Genomic DNA, 23,509 nt, shown 5'->3' with positions numbered 1-23,509 from the left:
TAGCAAAAACACAAAAATCGCACCAAATCGAAGTTCAAAGCCGTAAACGGCAAAGAAAATGGCAGCGATACTGGCTGGCAGGATACACAAAAGCCAACAAGAACAACCAGGCACAAGCTGACAAGGGCAGGCAGGCAGGAAGAAAAGCCTGACAGAGGCCTAGTAGCAGCAGAAGGCACCGTAGAAGGAGACGTAGTGCGCGGCGAGTGAGGGTGTCTGCGGCAGTAAGAAACCACGAGCAGGAAACCCACACGGTCAGGAGATATCACAGCTTGTAGCAGGAAGCAGGAAGCTATAAGATGTGGCCAAGGGGAGAAAGGCAATGCACACGAGGCTACATGGCGAAGGTAAGGCTACCCAATACATTGGCAAAGAAACCTCCAGAAGGCCACGAGGTAGCAGGTAGCATTAGCAGGTGGCCAGATTCTGAAGCTTAAGGCACAATATGAAGGCTGAAGCAGCTGGCAGCGGCACCTGGGCGGAGGAGACAGACACGAAAACGCAGTGATGCCAAGCTGATTCTCCATCTCACCGCTTCCATCATTTTATGTACTGGGTGAGTATATGTAGTGATAGTCCATGTATTTCCAGAAGTAAAGGAAACGCGATTGTAAAAGGCTACTCTAGAGCCGCGAGCCACGTCCACTTCCCGAAGCTTGGCGGACAAGTCTCAGGTCCCTGATTGCGTAGCCGGGTCATGTCAAGGCGTCAGGTCATGACGCGTAGGGGCACGCCGCGAGGCCTGCATCCAAATCGCAAGTTTTTTTTTTTTTCCTTTTTTTTTTTTTTTTTCTTGAGAGGGACATTGGCCAAGGCCAAATAAAACGGTTAAAATAAAGGGCCCTCTACAGTGCCAGTCCCCTGAGAAATATCAAAAGGATTATTGAAGACCAGAATACAAGTGTCTTGAAACCTCCCTCTTGAAAGAGTTGAAGTCATAGGAAAGGAGGAAATACAGAGTTTACTAGATAAGGGAACGAATGGTTGAGAATACTGACTAATTCTTGCATTTGAAAGATGGACAGAATCGGGATGAGAGAAAGTATAAAGTCGTTTTAGCTAGAGAAGAAATATTAAGTTTCCAGTTTAGATTATTAGTAAGGAACAGACCGAAAGATATTCAATGGAAGAGGGGGAAAGTAGAGTGTCACTGAAGAAAAGGAGATAGTCATCTGGAAAGTTTTTGATACGTGGATGAATTGAGTTTTTGAGACATTGAACAATACTAAGCTTACTCTGCTTTAATCAGAAATTTTAGGGAGACCAGAAATGAGGTGTTCTTTGGTTTCAATCTGAAGGGTTGGACGTCTACGAAAAAAACGTGGACAAGTGCAGTGGTATCATCAGCGTAAAAGTGGATAGGACAAGAAGTTTGGTTTAGAAGATCATTGATGAATAATAGGAAGAAAGTGGATGACAGGACAGAATCCTGAGGAGCATCACTGTTAATAGATTTAGGAGAACAGTGATCGTCTGCCACAGCAGTAATAAAAGAGTCAGAAAGAAACTTGAGACGAGGTTCCAGAGGGAAAGATACAACCTGTAGGAAGTTTCTTTGAAACTCAAAAGCTTTGTGCCACACACTTTCAAATGCTTTTGATATGTCTTAGGCAAAAAAAATTGTTTCATTAAAATCAATCAAAGAGGATGACCAAGACTCAGTTATCAACAATAAAGCAGCCACGACGAATCACACACAGGAGATCAGATAGAAGATTATGAAGAGACATATGTTTATAAATCTTCCTATTGAAGATAGACTCGAAAGTTTTAGAGAGGCAGAAGAGTAAATCATTATTATGATAGTTTCGGGGGATTAGAGCGGTCACCCTTTTCAGAAACAGGCTGAGTGTAGGCAAACATCAAGCAAGAAGGAAAGATAGATATTGAGAGAGTTGGAAGAGTTTAACTAGGCAAGGTGCAAGCGAGGAGGGACCGATCTGGTCCATAAGATTTCCGAGGATTAAGAAAACGGTATGGAAAACATCATTACGAAGGATCTTAATGGGTAGCATGAAATACTCGGAGGATGGAGGAGAGGGAGGAACAAACCCTAAATCATCTAAGGTTGAGAGTAAGGTTGAGCTTTATAGATAGATGAAACGGCGGCCATCAGCTTTAAATAGAGGTGGGAGAAAGACAAAAAAAGCAAAGTTGCCCGTCCCAGTGTGCCGACCGCATAACAGAGATGATAGTGTCTGGCAAGAAGCCGTACGTTTCTCCATCATTTTTTCGAACTAAACCTTCCAAACCTTGGTTTACCACAACCTGTTCTCATGCTATATATGACAGAGAGGTGGCCCATAAAAGGGACTTGAGCCTTCCATCACCATGTGCTTTATATTTCTGCAAGAAATCATGCCGAGTCTGTTCTCCAACCAGCTAAAAACTCCTTCATTAACAGTGTCAAAATCTTTCAAGATCTAACTCCCCTCGTGACTTCTGGCATCTAGCCAAAAACATCTCCAATAACTTTGCTTCTTCTTCTTTCCCTCCTTTATTTCAACCAGATGGCACTACTGCTATCACATCTATCTCTAAAACTGAACTCTCTGCTCAAACCTTGGACGACCCAGGGTTCGTTCCTCCCTCTCCTCCACCCTCTGACTTCATGCTACCTATTAAAATTCTTCATAATGATGTTTTCCATGTCCTCGCTGGCCTAAACCCTCGGAAGGCTTATGGACCTGATGGGGTCACTCCTATTGTTCTCCGAAACTGTGCCTCTGTGCGTACACCTTTCCTAGTCAAACTCTTTCAACTCTGTCTGTCAACATCTACCTTTCCTTCTTGCTGGAAGTTTGCCTACATTCAATCAGTACCTAACAAAAGTGACCGTTCTAATCCCTCAAAGTACCGTTCAATTGCTTTAATTTCCTGCATACCTTAAGTTTTTTAATCTATCTTCAACAGGAAGATTCTTAAACATCTATCGTTTCACAACCTTCTATTAGATCGCCAATATAGGTTTATTCAAGGTCGTCTTACTGGTGATCTTTTGGATTTCCTTACCGAGTCTTGGTCATCCTTACAGGAGGAGGCAATAGACACCTGCCGAAACGATAATTACTTCCAGTGATGTCTAAAGCACTGTTCAGAGGGTGCTATGAACTTATCATTAAACCCAGCTGTGACATCGCTGAACGTTTCCCTTTGTGTCTCACAACACAAGGGGGCAGTCACAGCCTGCCTTCTAAAGACAACTCTCTTCCTCCACACAAAACTACAAGCACCTAATAATACACACACCCTTCACTCTAAAATTTCAAAATTACTATCGCGACTCCTACACCAGCCTCGGAGTCCCCATCTGAGGAGGGGACCATAAATGTCCCCAGGTCGGACTGCCTTTCTGTCGACGAGGCTAAGTGTCTTGATACCCCCCTCAACTTTTTCTTCATTAACTTCTGCAACATTCACGGTCTAAGATCTAATTTTCAATCTGTAGAACACCACCTCTCCTCTTCTAAACCTCACCTTCTTTTCCTCACTGAAACTCAGGTGTCTGAAGCAACTGACAGTAGCCCCTTTTCTGTTCTCTCCTACTTTCTCTATCCTCATTTTCGATCCAAAGCTGGATGCTGCGTTCATGTGCGCAATGACTTAACCTGCTCTTGTGCCCACGCTCTTGAATCTTCCGAGTTTTCCACCATCTGGCTACGACTACAGAGTCACTCTCATACTAAATTTATCTGTGCTGTATACCTCTCACCTAACTCCTCTGACTATAAGAAATTCTTTGACTACTTAACTTTCAAAGTGGAGCACATTCTGACTCTCTTCCCTTTTGCAGAGATCTCCATTCTTGGAGATTTCAATGTTCAGCACCAGCTTTGGCTTTCCTCTCCCTTCACTGATCATCCTGGTGAACTAGCCTACAACTTTGCTATCCTTCATGACCTAGAGCAATTGGTGCAACACCCTACTCGTATTCCTGACCGTCTTGGAGATACGTACAACATTCTTGACCTTTTCCTGACCTATAATCCTTCTACTTAAGCTGTCACCCTTTCTTCTCCGTTGGGATCCTCCGATCACAATCTCATATCTTTATCTTGTCCTATCACTCCAATCCCTCTTCAGGATCCGCTTAAACGAAGGTGCCTCTGGCGTTTTGCCTCTGCTAGTTGGGGAGACCTGAGGAGGTATTTTGCTAATTTTCCTTGGAATGACTGCTGCTTCCGTGCCAGAGACCCGTCTTTAAGTGCTGAGCGCATAACAGAGGTGATAGTGTCTGGCATGGAGGCATACATTCCTCACTCTTTTTCTCGTCGTAAACCTTCTAAACCTTGGTTTAACACAGCTTATTCTCGTGCTATACATGATAGACAGGTGGCCCACAAAAGGTACTTAAGCCTTCCATCACCAGAATCTCATGCACCTTATATTTCTGCCCGGAACCATGCCAAGTCTGTTATCCAACTAGCCAAAAACTCCTTTATTAACAGAAAATGTCAAAACCTTTCAAGATCTAACTCCCCTCGTGATTTCTGGCATCTAGCCAAAAATATCTCCAATAACCTTGCTTCTTCTTCTTTCCCTCCTCTATTTCAAGCAGATGGCACCACTGGTATCACATCTATTTCTAAAGCTGAACTCTTCGCTCAAACCTTTGCTAAAAATTCTACTTTGGACGATTCTGGGCTTGTTCCTCGCTCTCCTCCTTCCTCTGACTATTTCATGCCACGTATTAAAATTCTTCGCAATGATGTTTTCCATGCCCTCGCTGGCCTAAACCCTCGGAAGGCTAATGGACCTGATGGGGTCCCTCCTATTGTTCTCCGAAACTGTGCCTCCGTGCTTGTACCTTGCCTAGTCAAAATCTTTCAGCTCTGTCTGTTAACATCTACCTTTCCTTCTTGCTGGAAGTTTGCCTACATTCAACCTGTTCCTAAAAAGGGTGACCGTTCTAATCCCTCAAACTACCGTCCTATTGCTTTAATTTCTTGCCTATCTAAAGTTTTTTAATCTATCCTCAACAGGAAGATTCTTAAACATCTATCACTTCACAATCTTCTATCTGATCGCCAGTATGGGTTCCGTCAAGGCCGCTCTACTGGTGATCTTCTGGCTTTCTTTATTGAGTCTTGGTCATCCTCTTTTAGATATTTTGGTGAAACTTTTGCTGTTGTCTTGGACATATCAAAAGCTTTTGATAGAGTCTGGCACAAAGCTTTGATTTCCAAACTACCCTCCTACGGTTTCTATCCTTCTCTCTGTAACTTCATCTCAAGTTTCCTTTCTGACCGTTCTATTGCTGCTGTGGTAGACGGTCACTGTTCTTCTCCTAAATCTATTAACAGTGGTGTTCCTCAGGGTTCTGTCTTGTCACCCACTCTCTTCTTATTATTCATTAATGATCTTCTAAACCAAACTTCTTGTCCTGTCCACTCCTACGCTGATGATACCACCCTGCACTTTTCCACGTCTTTTCATAGACGTCCAAATCTTCAGGAGGTAAACATATCACGCAGGGAAGCCACAGAACGCTTGACTTCTGATCTTTCTAAAATTTCTGATTGGGCCAGAGCAAACTTGGTATTGTTCAATGACTCAATGACTCCCCCTCGTCTACACTGAACATCCTCGGTCTGTCCTTTACTTATAGCTAAAACAGCTTCTATGAAGTTAGGTGTTCTGAGACGTCTCCGGCAGTTTTTCTCACCCCCCACAGCTGCTAACTCTGTACAAGGTCCTTATTCGTCCATGTATGGAGAATGCTTCACATGTCTGGGGGAGGGTTCCACTCATACTGCTCTTCTAGATAGGGTGGAATCAAAAGCTTTTCGTCTCATCAACTCCTCTCCTCTAACTGACTGTCTTCAGCCTCTCTCTCACCGCCACAGTGTTGCATATCTAGCTGTCTTCTACCGCTATTTTCATGCTAACTGCTCTTCTGATCTTGCTAACTGCATGCCTTCCCTCCTTCCGCGGCCTCGCTGCACAAAACTTTCTTCTTTCTCTCACCCCTATTCTGTCCACCTCTCTAACGCAAGAGTTAACTAGTATTCTCAATCATTCATCCCTTTCTCTGGCAAACTCTGGAATTCCGTGCTTGCTTCTGTATTTCCATCTCCCTATGACTTGAATTCCTTCAAGAGGGAGGTTTCAAGACACTTATTCATCAAAATCCTCTTTAAGAAATTTTAGTGAAACTTTCGCTGTTTTCTTACACATATCAAAAAGCTTTTTGATAGTTTCTGACACACCCTCTACCCTCCTACGGCTTTTATCCTTCTCTCTGTATCTTCATTTCAAGTTTCCTTCCTGATCGCTTTATTGCTGCTTTGGTAGATGATCACTGTTCTCCCATATATGTTAACAGTGGTGTTCCTCAGGGTTCTGTCCTGTCACCCACCCTCTTTCTATTATTCATCAATGATCTTCTAAACCAAACTTCTTGTCCTATCCACCCCTCCGCTGATGATACCACCCTACACTTTTTACACATTTTTTTGTAAACGTCCAAACCTCCAGTAAGTTAACATTTCACGCAGGGAAGCCACAGAACTCCTGACTTCTGATCTCTCTAAGATCTATGATTTGGGCAGAGCGAACTTGTATTGTTCAATGCCTCAAAAACTCAATTCCTCCATCTATCAACTCGACACAACCTTCTAGACAACTATCCCTTTTCTTTAGTGGCACTCAACTCTCCCACTCTTCTACACTGAACATTCTCGGTCTGTCCTTTACTTACAATCTAAACTTGAACCTTCACATTTATCTCTAGCTAAAACAGCTTCTATGAAGTTAGGCATTCTGAGGTGTCTCTGTCAGTTTTTTCTCACCCTTCCAGTTGCTAAATTTTGTACAGGGGCCTTATCCGTCCATGAAAGGATTATGCTTCACACGTATGTGTGTGTGTGTGTGTGAGGGGGGGGGGGTTTTCATTCATACGGCTCTTCTAGACAGGGTGGAATCAAAAGCTTTTCGTCTTATCAATTCCTCTCCTCTAACTGACTTTCTTCAGCCTCCTTCTCATTGCCGCAATGTTGCATGTCTTTATATTCATGCTAATTGCTCTTTTGATCTTGCTGACTGCATGCCTCCCCTCCTTCCTTGGCCTCGCTGCACAAGACTTTCTTTCTCTCATCACCACTCTGTTCACCTCTCTAATGCAAGAGTTAACCAGTATTGTCAGTCGTTCATCCCTTTCTCTGGTAAATTCCCTGCCTGCTTCTGTATTTCCACCTTCCTACGACTTGAATTCTTTCAAGAGGGAGGTTTCAAGCCACTTATGCTTCAATTCTTTACAATCGCTTTGGACACTATCCATGGGCCGGCATCTCAGTGGCCCCCTATTATTCATTTATTTATTTTTTCTTCTTCTTATTTTCTTTACTGGATTTTTGTTGGCCTTGGCTGGTGTTCCTCATATATATATATATATATATATATATATATATATATATATATATATATATATATATATATATATATATATATATATATATATATATATATATATATATATATATATATATATATATATATATATATATATATATATATATATATATATATATATATATATATATATATATATATATATATATGAGGAACACCATATATAAAATAAATAAAAAAAACACTACTTGTCCAAAGCCTTTATTAGTCTCTCTAGGGCCGCGAAAAAGCAGTTACAGGCAACACGCCAAGCAGTCCGTTTTCTCACAGTAATTAGTACATACCGCACCTCACTGTTGGGTGTCCTCAGAATGTCACTTCTCAGTGTGATTTTTTTTTTTCTATATTTTTGTCATTTATTCATTTATCCTTATTTATCTATTTATTTAAATATATTTATTTATTTATCTATTTTATTTATTTATTTATTTATTTATCTATTTATTTTATTTATTTATTTGTATTTATTTACTTATTTATTTATTTATTTATTTACTTACTTTATTTATTTTATTTTATTTTATTTTATTTCATTTTATTTATTTATTTATTTATTTTTTTTTATCAGCAGGAAGCGCCTTCCCTTCTTTCCATGAAGTATTCTTTTGCTAAACATTGTTCTTCAGTTACATGAGCAAGGGTGCACAACAAGCACCATATGTAGTTCCTTCGCTTATTCTCTTCCTTTCCTCTTCTTGCAATGTTCATATTTTCTGTGAAGGAGTCAGGTAGTGAGGGAGGAGGAGAATTTGGCAGGAAGGAGATGGATGCAGCAACTTGTCCCTCCTTGGATGAAAACAAAGACGAAGTAACATAGTTCTTTTTCCTTCATTCTTACGGTTCTCATACATTTTAGTTGCTGCAAAGCAGTCATTTTCTTCCTTTCAACCATTGTTGAATGAGTAGAAAGAGCAATGAAAGAGAGAAAGCAGGAAGCAAGTAGCAACATAAGCTACTGACTGAAAAGTTACAGAGCAGCCCAGCCGGACAATCTACTTACCAGATACTACCACACCAGACAAATATAATCAAATTTCAATATCGTAGCCCCTGCTACCATATTCAGGGGAAAACAAGCCGTATATAGCGAGTTTATAAGATCTCTCCTGACGCCGAGCTCCGTCATACCTTTCGCCGCGGGATATTTAAATGGAATTTAAACCTGTCTAGTTTTTTTTGTTTGTTTTCTTGGGGGGCGGGTAAATAGATACCCTGGCGCTGATTACAGAAGAATAATGAATACATTACAGCCAGCTTCTAAACGTACATTTATGTATTTACTTATTTATTATTATTATTGTTTTTTTTTCTTTTTTTTTTTACTCATATGGGGTGAGCGCCTTTACAAGGATTAAACGTTAGGAAAAGGCCAAGAATGTTGGCCAAGACGGCCAGGAATACGAGTAGGGTGTTACTTTAATTGCTCTAGGTCGTGCAGGATACCAGAGTTAAAGGGTAGTTCATCAGGTTGGTCAGTTAAGGGAGAGGAAATCCAAACTGATGGTGAACACTGAAATCTCCAAGAATGGAGATCTCCGATCTCCTGAGAAAGGCTAGGGCGCACGGTATAGATGGGAAGATGTTAGGGTGGATAAGGTAATGGCTAAGTGACAGGCGACAGAGAGTTGTCATAAATGGCTCTAAACTTGATTGGAGTCATGTAATAAGTGGGGTGCCACGGGGAGCAGTACTAGGGCCATTGTTGTTTTTAATATATATCAATGACTTGGATAGTGGAATTAGTAGTGATGTTAGTAAATTTCCGGATGATACGAAGATAGGTACATTAATTAGGTCAGAATCGAATGCCATCGCCTTACAGGCAGATTTAGATAGATGAACTAATGGACAGATAGATGGCAAATGCATTTTAATGTCAACAAATGCAAAGTGCTTAGCGCAGATAGAGAAAACCCACACAATAGGTACACAATAAACAACGAAGTTCTGGTAGGTTCAAGGGACGAAAAAGGTTTAGGAGATATAGTTAGCTCTGAACCGCATATAAGAAAACAATGCATAGAAGCCAGAAACAGGGCAAATAGAGTATTAGGGTTCATTTTTAGGAGTGTTAAAAGTAGAAGGCCCGAAATAATATTAAAGTTATATTTGGCGCTGGTCAGACCTCATCTAGACTACGCTGTCCAGTTCTGGTTCCCACATTACAGGAAGGATATAGGTCTATTAGAATCAGTACAAAAAAGAGAATGATTAAAAGGATATAGGGGATGAAGAGTATTCCTTACGAGGCGAAACTGAAGGTGTTAAATTTACATTCTTAGAGAGACGTAGGTTAAGAGTCTCACAAGTCTTTAAGTGGTATAAAGCTTATAACAAGGGGGACGTAAGCAAAATTCTTAGGATCAGTAACCAGAACACAACAAGAGATAACGGATTCAAGCTTGAAAAATTTAGGTTTAAAAGAGAGATAGGAAGAAATTGGTTCTCCAATAGAGTGGTAGATGAATGGAACGGGCTCAGTAATCACGTTGTTAGCGATAAATCATTAGGAAGCTTTAAGAGTAGATTAGACGGATTTATGGACGGGGATGTTAGTGGAAATAGGTAGGTATATTTCATACAGGGACTACCACGGATAGACCTGATGGCTTCTTGCAGCTTCCCTTATTTCTTATGTTCTTATGTTCTAAAAGGAAAGAGAGTCAGGATGTGCTCCACTTTGGAAGTTAAATAGTCAATAGTTAAATAGTCAAGAATTTTTTTTATAGTCAAAGGAGTTAGATGAGAAATATAGAACACAGATATATTGAGTCTGTGACAGTGACTAGAAGGACGAGTGGACGACACAACGACTATTCCCCAACACTTCCTATTATACTCCGCTCCGGTCAACCTGTTATCTGCCACTTATTCCTGGCATCTGCTAGAGATCTATCGGATGTCCGCATCTGCACTCACATCCTCTTAATATCCGCATAGTGTTTTTTTTTTCTTTTTTTTTAACATCCGGATCCACAACTCTGATAAATTAAACATCCACATCCGCATCCTCATCTGCAGCACATATAGAAACGATGTGGAGGATATATCTTATACGTTTCAGACTATAGAGTCTGAGTAGGCTATAGACTATACGAGCGCCGGCTCGTAGGATTGAGGTAGAAAAGGCCGTGGAGGAACTGCGTGCGCAGGGTGTAATAGAAAAATCATGTAGCCCGTGGAGTGCCGCTGTAGTGCTAGTTAAGAAGAAAGACGGGTCCAAAAGGTGTTGTGTGGATTACCGGGGACTTAACGCAGTGACGACGAAGGACTCTTACCCATTAAGAGAGTAGACGACACGCTAGACGCTTTCACAGGGGCCCAGTGGTTCTCCACCTGGGACTTGAAGTCCGGGTATCACCAGGTGGAGATTGCCGAGGAGGACAAGGAAAAGACAGCCTTCTCATATGGGCAGGGACTATTCCAGTTCAAGGTAATGAGTTTTGGACTGGTGAATGCCCCGGCTACCTTTAAGCGTTTGATGGAGCGTGTGTTGGATGGACTGTTATGAAAAAGTGCCCTGGTATACTTGGACGACGTGTTAGTGTACGGTAACTCGGAGAGGCTGAAAACAGTGCTGGACAGATTCAGGGCGGCTAATCAGAAACTGAGCCCGAAAAAGTGCTGCCTCTTCCAGAGGGAAGTGCCGTTTCTCAGACACATTGTCAGTAGTGAAGGGGTAAAGACAGATCCAGGGAAGGTGGGGTCGGTGAGAGAGTGGCCGGTACCGCGGAATGTAACAGAATTTACAGGACTGTGCACCTATTATCGGCGATTTGTGAAGGGGTTCGCCCAAATCGCGACGCCGCTCCACCTAACTCGAAAAGGGACTCGTTTTCAGTGGACTCAGGACTGTCAACTAATGCCCCTGTCTTGCCATACCCTGACCCATCTCAGCCATACGTTCTGGACTGTGACACAAGTGCCGAGGGAGTGGGGGCTGTCCTGTCTCAGGAAAAGGACGGACAGGAGTGGGTCGTCTCCTATTTCAGCAAAAACTTCTCGGCACCGGAGAGGAACTATTGCGTCGCTCGTAAGGAGCTGCTGGCAGTGATAATGGCCCTCGATCACTTCCACCCGTACTTGTATGGGGCTAAGTTCAAAATAAGGACTGATCATGCTGCTCTGTAGTGGCTGAAAACCCTCAAGAACCCGGAGGGACAGCTTGCCAGGTGGGTTGGTAAGCTGGAGCAGCATGACTATAACATCGAGTATCGGCCGGGGAAAATTCACAACAAGGCGGACAGCCTGAGTCGCCGTCCTTGCGACAGTGACTGTAAGCATTGCAGCCGACCTGAGCCCGTGAGTGTAAAGGCTGCCATTCTCACTAGTGCCGCTATGTAGGGAGAGGGCCTCAGACAGGCCCAGCGAGAGGACGCTGATATCGGGCCCATAATGACCTTGTGTGAGGAAGGCGATGAAAAACCACCGTGGGAAAATGTGGCAGCATTAAGCCCTGCAGCAAAGGCGTTGTGGTCAGTGGTCAGTGCTGCGGTTGAGTGAGGGTGTGCTGCAGTGGCGGTGGGAATTTTGTGACGGTAATGTGGCCTTCTGGCAAACAGTTGTCCCTCTGAAAATGAGAGCAGAGTTGGTGCGTGAGACCCATGGAGGAAGTGCAGGTGGACACTTTGGTGTGAGGAAAACATTAAGGCGATTGAAGCAGCGTGTGTACTGGGTAGGCATCCGAAAGGACGTGTGCGAGTGGTGCAAAGTTTGTGATGTGTGCTGTGCAAAAATGGGCCCCGGGAGAAGAACAGTTGCTCCCTTACAAGTGTACCAGGTAGGGGCTCCTATGGAGAGGGTAGCAGTGGATATTCTGGGCTCATTCCCTCAAACAGGGGAAACAGGTTTGTGTGTGTAGCTATGGACTACTTTACAAAATGGCCTGAAGTGTACCCTCTGCCGAACCATGAGGCTGCCACCGAGGCAGGAGTGTTGGTGGACGAGTTCACCAGGTTTGGTGTGCCGCACGAGTTGCACTCCGATCAAGGACGGGAGTTTGAATCGGCAGTGTTTAGGGAGTGCTGTCAGTTGCTAGGCGTCAAAAAAAACTCGCACCTCGCCACTGCGGCCGCAGTCGGACGGCATGGTGGAACGTTACAACCGTACGCTGGGCCAGGAGTTAGCAAAGTGTTGCCAGGAGGGTCAGGAGGATTGGGACTTGAAAATCCTCATGCTTCTCATGGCCTATCGCTCAGCAGAACATGAGGTGACTGGGTATATGCCGGCGCGGTTGATGTGTAGGCGAGAGCTGCTGCTGTCGGTGGATTTCGTTACTGGTAGGCCGCCAGACGAGAGCATGCTCACAACAGTCACTCCATATGCAACTGCCCTCCAGGATCGCCTTCAGGAAGTGCACCATCAGGTGAGGCATAACCTGAAGGTGTCGGGCGAGGCGATGAAGGATCGGTACGATCGCCGGGCCACATCACCACCGTTTAGTGAAGGAGATCAAGTCTGGCTGCATAACCACAGCGAAAGAAGGGATTGTCTCCAAAACTCCAAAGTCCGTGGGAGGGACCATATACCATAGAAAAGGTAATTTCCGACGTCACCTTCTGGATACGCCTTGGGAAGCGTGCATTAGTGGTGCACGTTGACAGGCTCTGGAGGTACCATGGACCTGGGGACTTCTCCTGGGGAGAGCAAGATGCTCAATTGAGCAGCAACGAGAAGGAGGACGAGGAGCAGAGCCTAGACGAGGAAGAGATCCTGGAAGAGAGCGACCCTATCATGATGGAGGAAAACGAAGACGTAGAAGATCTGTGTCCCTTGGACTGGACACTGGGAGTCACTGACATCAGGCCTGTGGTAGGGAGACCTAGGCGAGAGCGACGCCCTCCAGTGTGGAGTAAGGATTATGTTTAGTTTGTTTGCCTACAGGATGAAAGTTGTAGTTTGTTTAGTACCAGAGTTTTAAGTTTTTAGTTTGATTTTGAATATGTCGTATTTATTTGTCCCATGCTGTAGAGTGTAAGGAGTTGGGGAACGAGGAGTCTTTTCACAGAAGGGGGTAGTGTAGCGACAGCAGCCATTACCGCCTCCTGCATGCTGTTTTATCATGTGGGGGCAAGTCTCCCGCCATCCCTGATTGCGTGATGGGTCCCCCAGCTGCTGACTGGCCACCGATGTCACGTGGTCAAGAGCTGGATCTTGATTGGAAGTGGCATGAGGGGCAGCGAGGGGACGCAGCAGGCAGAAGACAAAGGCTGTCGGCGACGGGCAGTGAGGCACCAACAGCAGCAGTGAGTGGGTCTGCGCTCCGATTTGAGTCTCCCAAAATTTTTGTAAGCGGTTCGTGCTCCTTCAAGAACTCTTTCGAGGGTCGCCAAGTGATCCGGGAGAGGGGCGCGGACTCACAATAGGTGTCTGTACACGGGTAACGGACAATACACGGAAATTGAAAAGACAGTGCATACTTAACCGGCCTGGCTGGGAACAAAGGGTGGCAGGCGGGCAAGGACGAGGACACCAGGAGCGAGGCCAGATGGTGAGGTGAGTCATGCAGAGAAAGAGGTGGTGAGTTACGGGTCACTTTGCCATTGGAGATAAGGCCGTCACCACCGTCCACACACGACGAACCGGGCTGACTAGGGTACAGAGGGCCAGGGAGCAACGAGACCGAGGACAAAGATCGGGCTGGCCAGAGTACCGAGAGCCAGGGAGCAACGAGGCCGAGGACAAAGGTGGGTTTTGTTACAGTATCTTGTACGAATGATTTTAAGAGAAATTGGTCAAAACAAATATTTTTCGTGATTATTCAGTAATACTGTTATCAATACTTTAAATACGGCATATTACAAGTCTAAAATCTTTTTGGACATTGAAAATGATAAAAAATAAGACTGGACTACGAGTAAATAGTACGTATGACATTCTTAGTAGCATCGTGATATATGGATATAGTTATTTTCGTGGAGATTTTTACATCTCTTTCAGGAAGCGAGCGACATGGCAAAATGATCGAACACCAAAACAAACATCTCTCAGGACTGCTCTGCCGTAACGAAAGAGGAATACGAGAAGCCACAGGTTTATGTAATAGTGACATGGACACTGCAGCAGGAATTAACTGGTTGTTAACTTCAACTAAGGCGGGCCTGTCAGATATTTGCTTTGGTTAGATATACAGCATTATTCTCGCCAGAAAGAAAGTTAGTCTATGTAATTTGGAGCTTTAAATATGTCACAACATGTCTTGTGACTTTAAACATGTCACAACAAAGACAACATGTCACAGACATGTTGTCTTCATTTTTACTGTCGTCCACAAAAATACACTTCCGATCAATGATGTACTTTTTTTTGGAAATCTTGAGGTGACCAAATAAATCTAAAAGCCAATTCACTAGAAAAGCAACTTTAATATTTTTGTTTATGAATACAGTTCGATTTTACCTGTGTTGCTACTTTGAAGGAATTGTGTAGACAAGCATATTATATAAAATCATTGCATCATTATGTATATAGAAAGACACTGTAGGCATATTAAATTGCTCCTATGTGTGAGAAGGGGACGTATCTAGTGCCACCATCTGGTGACACTCTAGTTCACCAGACTCCCCATTACCTAGATTAATTCCTTGTCTTAATTACATGAGCTGATAGAAATAAGTTTTGAGCAGGGCTTCATATGTAAGAAGCTTATGATAATGGATTGTTGAAAGAGGTAAGTAGGAATCTTGTTACTTTAATTGAAACAAAGTACTATACTCGTATAAATCCAAACTATTACCTATTGCATTAAGATGTTTAGTGTCTATTTTTTTGCACAATTATGAATGTTTGTTGGAACGAAATAGCAGCGCATAATATATTATTTAAGTAAGAACACAAGTAGTGAAAGCTAAGTCTACTTAATAGGAGGAGAATGTAAACACCTACAGAAACGATAATTACTCCAAGTGAGGTCTGAAGCACTGGAGCAGGGGGGTGGTAAGAACTTATCAGTAACCCAGCTATGATCTCATAGAACAATCTTTTGTGTCTCACAACACAAGGAGGTAGTCACAGCCTGCCCTCTAAAGACATTTCTTCTTTCACATGCACCTAATTACACACGCACCCTTCACTCAAAATTCATAATTAACATGGCGACTCCTACACCAACCTCATAGTCCCCATCTGGGGAGGGCACCACAAATGTCCTCAGGTCGAACTGCTCTTTAGGTATCGACCCTGAGAGTCTTGACATCCCTCTCAACTTTTTCTTCATTAACTTCTGCAACATTCCCGATATTATATTTAGATTTTAATCCGTAGAACACTACTCTTACTATAGTAAACCTCATCTTCTTTTCCTCACTGAAACACAGGTGTATGAAGCAACTGACAGTAGCTCCTTTTCTGTTTCCTCTTACTTTCTTTATCCTCGTTTTTAATCTGAAGCTGGATGTTGCGTCTATGTGGACAATGACAACTTGCTCTCGTGCCCAAGCTCTTGAATCTTCCGAGTTTTCCACCAACCGGCTACGACTACAGAGTCACTCTCAAACTAATTTTATCCGTGCTGTATACTTATCACTTAAATCCTCTGATTAAAAGATTTTTTTTTTAATACTTAACGTTCAAAGTGGAGAACATTTTGACTCTTCTTTCCATTTTGCGGAAATCTCCATTCTTGGAGACATCAGTGTTCACCACCAGTTTTCGCTTTCCTTTCCCTTCATCGACTATCCTAGTGAACTAGCCTTTAATTTTGCTATCCTCCAAGACCTAGAGCAACTGGTGTAATACCCTATTCGTATTCCTGATCGTCTTGGAGATACGCCAAACTTTCTTGACTTTTTCTTCTAATCCTCTAATCTTCTAAGCCTTCTCATTATGCTGTTACCTTATCTTCTCCGTTAGGCTCTTCCGATCACAATCTCATATCTGTATCTTGTGCTATCGCTCCAAATCCTCCTCAGGATAAAAAAAATGGAGGTGCATCTGGTGTTTTGCCTCTGCTAATTGAGGGACCTGAGGAGGTATTATGCTGATTTATTTTTCTGGAAATGACTACTGCTTCCGTGTCGGTCACTCGTCTCTCTGTGTGCTGAACGCATGACAGAGATGATAATGTATGGTGTGGAGGCGTACATTCTTCACTTTTTCTGTCGACCTAAACCTAAACACAGCTTTTTCTCGTGCTATACATGATACAGAGGTGTCACACAATAAATACGTGAGACTTCCATCACCTGAATGTGATGCGCTTTATATTTCTGAAAGGAATCATGCCACGTCTGTTGCCCATCAAGCCAAAAACTCGTTCATTAATAGAAAGAATCAAAGTCTTTCGATATCTAACTTCTTTCGTGACATCTGGCACCTAACCAAAAGCATCTCCAATAACTTTCCTACTTTATCCTTCCCACCTTTATTTCAACCTGATGGCGCCACTGCCATTTCATCTATTTATAAAAGCTGAACTTTTCGCTCAAACCTTTGCTAAAATTTTAACCATGGATGATTTACTGCTTGTTCCTACCTCTCCTTCACCCTCTGACTACTTCATGCTACCAATTTAGATCCTTCGCAGTGATGTTTACCCTCGCTGGGATAAACCTTCGCAACATCTACCTTTCCTTCCAATCAATGATCTTCTAAACCAAAATTATTGCCCTATCAACTCCTACGCTGACGATACCACCCTGCACTTCCCCACGCCTTTTCCTAGACGTCCAACCCATCAGAAAGTAAACATTTCATGCAGGAAGACACAGAACACCTGACATATCATCTCCCTAAAATTTCTGATTAGGGCAGAGCAAACTTTGTATTGTTTAATACCTCTAAAGCTCAATTCCTCCATCTATCAGCTCGATACAAGCTTACAGACAACTCTTCTCTCTTCTTCAGTGACACTCAGCTCTCCCCCTCTTATACACTGAACATCCTCGGTCTGCCCTTTTCTTATAATCTAAATTGAAAACATTACATCTCATCTCTAGCTAAAACAGCTTTTGAAAAAGTGTTTTGGGACCTCGCCGCCACTTTTTCCACAACTGACCCCAGCTGCTAACTCTGTACAAGGCCCTTTTATATGAATGAAGTATACTTCACATGTCTGGAAGGGTTCCACTCATACTCCTCTTTAAAACAGGTTGGAATGAAAAGCTTTTCATCTCATCAACTCCTCTCATCTAACTGACTTTCTTCAGCCGCTTTCTCATCGCCGCAATGCCGCATTTCTAGCTATCTTTTATACCTATTTTTCATGCTAAATTATCTTCTAATCTTGTTCACTGCATGCCTACCCTCCTCCCTCGGCCTCACTGCACAAGATATTCTTCTTTCTCTCATCCTTATTCTGTTCACCTCTCTAATGTAAGAATTAACCAGTATTCTCAATCATTCATTCCTTTCTCTGGTAAACTCTGGAACTCCCTGCTTGCTTCTGTGTTTCCGTCTTGAAGAAGGAGGTTTCAAGACACTTATTCTTAAATTTTTGACCACCACTTCGGACCCTATTTGGGAACCAGTGTTTCACTGTCTTTTTTTTTTTTATTAGATTTTCGTCGCCCTTGGCCGGTGTTCCTCATATATATATATATATATATATATATATATATATATATATATATATATATATATATATATATATATATATATATATATATATATATATATTTTTTTTTTTTTATGTAGGAGGGACACTGGCCAAGGGCAACAAAAATCCAATAAAAAAAAAAAGCCCACTAAGATGCCAATCCCGGAAAAGGGTCCAAAGCGGTACCCAAAAATTAAAGGATAAGTGTCTTGAAACCTCCATCTCGAAGGAATTCAAGTCATAGGAAGGTGGTAATACAGAAGCAGGCAGGGAGTTCCAGAGTTTACCAGACAAAGGGATGAATGCTTGAGAATACTGGTTAACTTTTGCATTAGAGAGGTGTACAGAAAAGGGGTGAGAGAAAGAAGAAAGTCTTGTGCAGCGAGGCCCCGGGAGGAGAGGAGGCAAGTAGTTAGCAAGATCAGAAGAGCAGTTAGCTTCTGCGGCGATGAGAGAGATGCTGAAGACATTCATTTAGAGGAGAGGAGTTGATGAGAAGATAAGCTTTTGATTCCATCCTGTCAAAAAGAGAGCTATGAGTGGAACCTTCCCAGACATGTGAAGCATACTCCAAACATGGACGGATAAGGCCATTGTACAGAGTTAGCAGCTAGGGAGGTGAGAAAAACTGGCGTAGACGTTTCAGAACGCATAACTTCATCGAAGCTGTTTTAGCTAGAGATGAAATGTGAAGTTTCCAGTTCAGATTAAAAGTAAATGACAGACCGAGGATGTTCAATGTAGAAGAGGGGGACAGTTGACTGTCATTGAAGAAGAGAGGATAGTTGTCTGGAAGTTTGTGTCGATTTGACAGATGGAGGAATTGAATTTTTGAGGCATTGAACAATACCAGGTTTGCTCTGCCCCAATCAGAAATTTTAGAAATATCAGAAGTCAGGCGTTCTATTGCTTCCCTGCGTGAAAGGTTTACTTCCTGAAGGGTTGGACGCCTATGGAAAAAAACGTGTAAAAGTGGAAGGTGGTATCATCAGTGTAGGAGTTGATAGAACTAAAAGTTTGGTTTAGAAATTCATTGATGAATAATAGCAAGAGAGCGGGTGACAGGACAGAATCCTGAGGAAGGCCACTGTTAATAGATTTAGGAGAAGAACAGTGACCGTCTACCACAGCAGCAATAGAGCGGTCAAAAGGAAACTTGAGATTAAGTTACAGAGAGAAGGATAGAAGCTGTAGGAGGATAGTTTGGAAATCAAAGGTTTTTGCCAGACTTTATCAAAAGCTTTTGATATATCCAAGGGAACAGCAAACGTTTCACCAAAATCTCTAAAAGAGGATGACCAAGACTCAGTAAGAAAAGCCAGTAGATCACCAGAAGAGCGGCCTTGACGGAAGCCATACTGGCGATCAGATAGAAGGTTGTGAAGTGATAGATGTATAAGAATCTTACTGTTGAGGATAAAATCAATATCTTTAGATACATAAGAAATTAAAGCAATAGGACGGTAGTTTGTGGGAATAGAACGGTCACCCTCAATAGAAACAGGCTGAATGTAGGCAAACTTCCAGCAAGAAGGAAAGGTAGATGTTGACAGACAGAGTTGAAAGAGTCTGACTAGGCAATGTACAAGCACGGAGGCACAGTTTCGGAAAACAATAAAAGGAACCCCATCAGGTCCATAACCCGTGTGAAGGTTAAGGCCAGCGAGGACATGGAAAACATCATTGGAAATAATTTTAATAGGTAGCATGAAGGAATCAGAGGGTGGAAGAGAGAGAGGAACAAGCCCTGAATCGTCCAAGGTAGAGTTTTTAGCAAAGGTTTAAGAGAACAGTTCAGCTTTAGGGATAGATGTGATAGCAGTGGTGCCATCTGGTTGAAACAAAGGAGGGAAAGAAGAAGAAGCAAAGTTATTGGAGATATTTTTGGATAGATCCCAGAAGTCACGAGGAGAATTAGATCTTGAAAGGTTTTGACACTTTCTGTTAATGAAGGAGTTTTTGGCTAGCTGAAGAACAGACTTGGCATGGTTCCGGGCAGAAATATACAGTGCATGAGATTCTGGTGATGGAAGGCTTAAGTACCTCTTGTAGGCCATTTTTCTATCATGTATAGCACGAGAACAAGCTTTGTTAAACCAAGATTTGGAAGATTTAGATTGAGAAAAGAGTGAGGAATGTACGCCTCCATGCCACACACTATCACCTCTGTTATGCGTTCGGCACACAAAGACGGTTCTCTGACACGGAAGCAGTAGTCATTCCAAGGAAAATCAGCAAAATACCTCCTCAGGTGAGAGTGACAGCATAAGAAGAATTAGAGAAGGATTAGAGGTCAGGAAAAGGTCAAGAATGTTGGGCGTATCTCTAAGACTGTCAGGAATACGAGTAGGGAGTTGCACCAATTGCTTTAGGTCGTGGAGGATAGCAAAGTTGAAGGTTAGTTCACCAGGATGGTCAGTGAAGGGAGAGGAAGCCAAAGCTGGTGGTGAACAATGAAGTCTCCAAGAATGAAGATCTCTGCAAGTAGGGTGTTACACCAATTGCTCTAGGTCGTGGAGGATGGCAAAGTTGAAGGTTAGTTCACCAGGATGGCCAGTGAAGGGAGAATAAAACCAAAGCTGGTGGTCAACAATGAAGTCTCCAAGAATGGAGATCTCCGCAAAAGGGAAGAGAGTCAGAATGCGCTCAATTAGGAAGTTAAGTAGTCAAAGAAATTCTTATAGTCAGAGAAGTTATGTGAAAGGTATACAGCAGAGATATATTTAGTTTGAGAGTGACTCCGTAGTCGCAGGAAGATGGTGGAAAACTAGAAAGATTAAGGAGCTTGGATACGAGAACGGGTTAAGTCGTTGCGCATATAAACGCAACATCCAGCTTTGAATTGAAAATCATGATGGAAAAAGTAGGAGGGAACAGAAAAGGAGCTACTGTCAGTTCCCTCAGATACCTAAGTTTCAGTAAGAAAAAGAAAATGTGGTTTAGAATAGGAGAGGTAGTGTTCTACAGATTGAAAATTAGATTTTAGACCGCGAATGTTGCTCAAGTTAATGAAGAAAAGTTGAGGGGGGATGTCAAGACACTTAGGGTCGTTATCAGAAGAGCAGTCCGACCTAGGGACATTTCTGTTCCCCTCCCCAGATGGGGACTCCGAGGCTGGTGTAGGAGTCGCCATGATAATTTTGAATTTTTTAGTAAAGTGTGTGTGTGTGTGTGTGTGTGTGTGTGTGTGTGTGTGTGTGTGTGTGTGTGTGTGTGTTATTAGGTGATTGTAGTTTTGTGTGGAGTAAGAGAGTTGTTTTTAGAGGGCAGGCTGTGACTGCCTCCTTGTGTTGTGAGACACAAAGGGAGACGTTCAGTGAGGTCACAGCTGGTTTTAAGTCACTTTAAGTGCTTTAGAAGTCACTGGGAATAATTATCGTTTCAGCAGATGCCTACTGCCTACTCCTCCAATATATATATATATATATATATATATATATATATATATATATATATATATATATATATATATATATATATATATATATATATATATATGTATGTATGTATAGAATAGGAGTGTCAGGGCTGGGATGGCCACTCTCCCGTCAACACTCCTTCTAAGATTGGGACGTAAAGAAAACAAGGTAGAACGGAACTCCACAATTATAATTAACAAAAACACAAACCCACAATCCAACAATAAGAGAGATATCCGGCAATATCACCAAGAGTCCTGGGGGAGTGCTTGGACGCCGGCGTCCTGGCAGCCGTAGGAATCTCGCTTCGGCCGGCAGGGGTTGAACCAGGAACGAGTTGGGGCCGACAGCAGATGAGTACCAGTTACTGAGGGCAGGTGAGATCAGCCCATAATCTTCAACAAAGCCTTCCAGAGTGGTACAGGAGAACAGCTGAACGGAGGTGCAGTCGTGGCTGGTGGTAAGAGCTATCTGCTGCCTGGTGTCTGCTGGCCTCTCGATTTCAGTTTCGGCAGAGTTTCCCTTACCAAGGAGGGAGAGGGTGGTGACGAGGGCACTCGAGGCGTTGCTCTAAAGCGGTGACGCTGTATCATGAGGAGTCAGTAGCACGAGTTCCTTCTGCTCAAGGATTCGAAAGGAGGCAGAGAAACTTTGGGCGAGACACTCCACCCTTAACGTGGAGGAAGGACGATCATTCCTCCCTTTTCCACAGTAGTTAAAGAGGTGCTTAGATGGTTGGCGATTCCCTCACACATGCCCTCCCGCAAGCATCTGCTGTATAGCTAATGAAAGGAATACCAACCCACAACATAACACATCACACACACACACACACACACACACACACACACACACACACACACACACAAGGGACATGTGACCCTATGAGAATTGGCTCAGATCAGAAGTCCGAAAAAGGGTCTCTCCGGTTAATCAGAATTTACCTAGAGGGGAGATGGCTGAGGAGTTCAGCCTTAATGTTATCAGAGCCGGCCACATGCACAACTCTGAATCTATAAGGCTGATGGCCCATCGCCCATCTTAAAACTCGATCATTTCTGCCTTTGAACATTTTCAAGTAGAGCAAGGGTTTTATGGTCAACCTCAAGGATAAACTGCTTACCTCGGAGATAGAAGTCAAACCTATTAATGCCGAAGACTATGACCAGGCATTCCTTCTTGATGGTACAATATCGTCGTTCCCTCTCCAATAGCTTGCGGCTGGCATAGGCAGTAGGGTGTGGAAGATCTTCGTGGTATTGTAAAAGCACAGCACCTATCCCGTGGTTGGAAGCATCAGTCTGCAGAACAGAGGTCCGGTTCAGGTCTGGCAGACGGAGAACAGGCGAGGATGACAATGCCTGCTTCAGTTGTTCGAAACGGTAGTGAAGATCAGCAGACCAGCAGAGAGGTTCTCGTACCGGCTACAGTTAGTCCAGTTAGCTTGGAAGCCTGAGGGACAAAGCTTTTATAAAAAGATATCACTCCCAGAAAACTCCGAAACAACTTCTTAGTGAAAGGAGGACTCATTGATTTTATGACTGAGATCTTGTCAGTTTTGGGCCGGAGGTAGTCGGGTGTCATGACAAACCCCAGATAACTGATGGATTCCACTCCAAAACGACACTTCGAGGGCTTGACTAAGTCCATGGCGTTGGAGACTCTCTAAGACAGATCTTAGGGCAGAAATGTGAGTGGGCCAGTCTGAGGAATACACGAAGATGTTATCGAAGTTGAAAGACACATTAGGTAGACCAGCAAGAACTATCCTCATTAACCGGACGTAAGTAGCACAAGCTGTGATGAGACCAAAAGGCATACGCGTGAACTCCATGAGTCCCCTGTATGTAGGGAAAGCCGTTAAAGGACGGGCCCTAGGTGAAAGAAGGACCTGGTTTGCCTTGCATAAGTCTAACTCCGAGAAGAACTTAGCTGCAGCAAGCTTATGTGGCTCTGTCTCAACCCTGCAAGATTGTTCAGCATGAAAAACTATAACTGAAGTAAGCAGTCTGAAGTCTATTGCCATCTTGTGTGAACCATCTGATTTACGAGCCATAAGAACCGGAGAATAGTGAGAAGTCGACAGTTGAATTATACCTTGATGGAATAGTTTATCGATCTCCTCTTGGAAGAAGGGCTACAAATG

At 43.0% G+C, this 23,509-nt stretch overlaps 1 protein-coding gene across 1 annotated transcript in view; it reads right to left on the bottom strand.

Moving 5' to 3' along the window:
- The window catches only part of LOC135090776 (glutamate receptor ionotropic, delta-2-like), a 170,689-nt gene that overhangs the window by 64,008 nt on the left and 83,172 nt on the right, over positions 1-23,509 (bottom strand). The window lies entirely within an intron of this gene.

The sequence above is a fragment of the Scylla paramamosain genome, chromosome 36, assembly GCF_035594125.1.
Source record: "Scylla paramamosain isolate STU-SP2022 chromosome 36, ASM3559412v1, whole genome shotgun sequence".
Lineage (NCBI taxonomy): Eukaryota > Metazoa > Arthropoda > Malacostraca > Decapoda > Portunidae > Scylla > Scylla paramamosain.
This window is presented reverse-complemented; position numbering and strand designations above follow the sequence as displayed.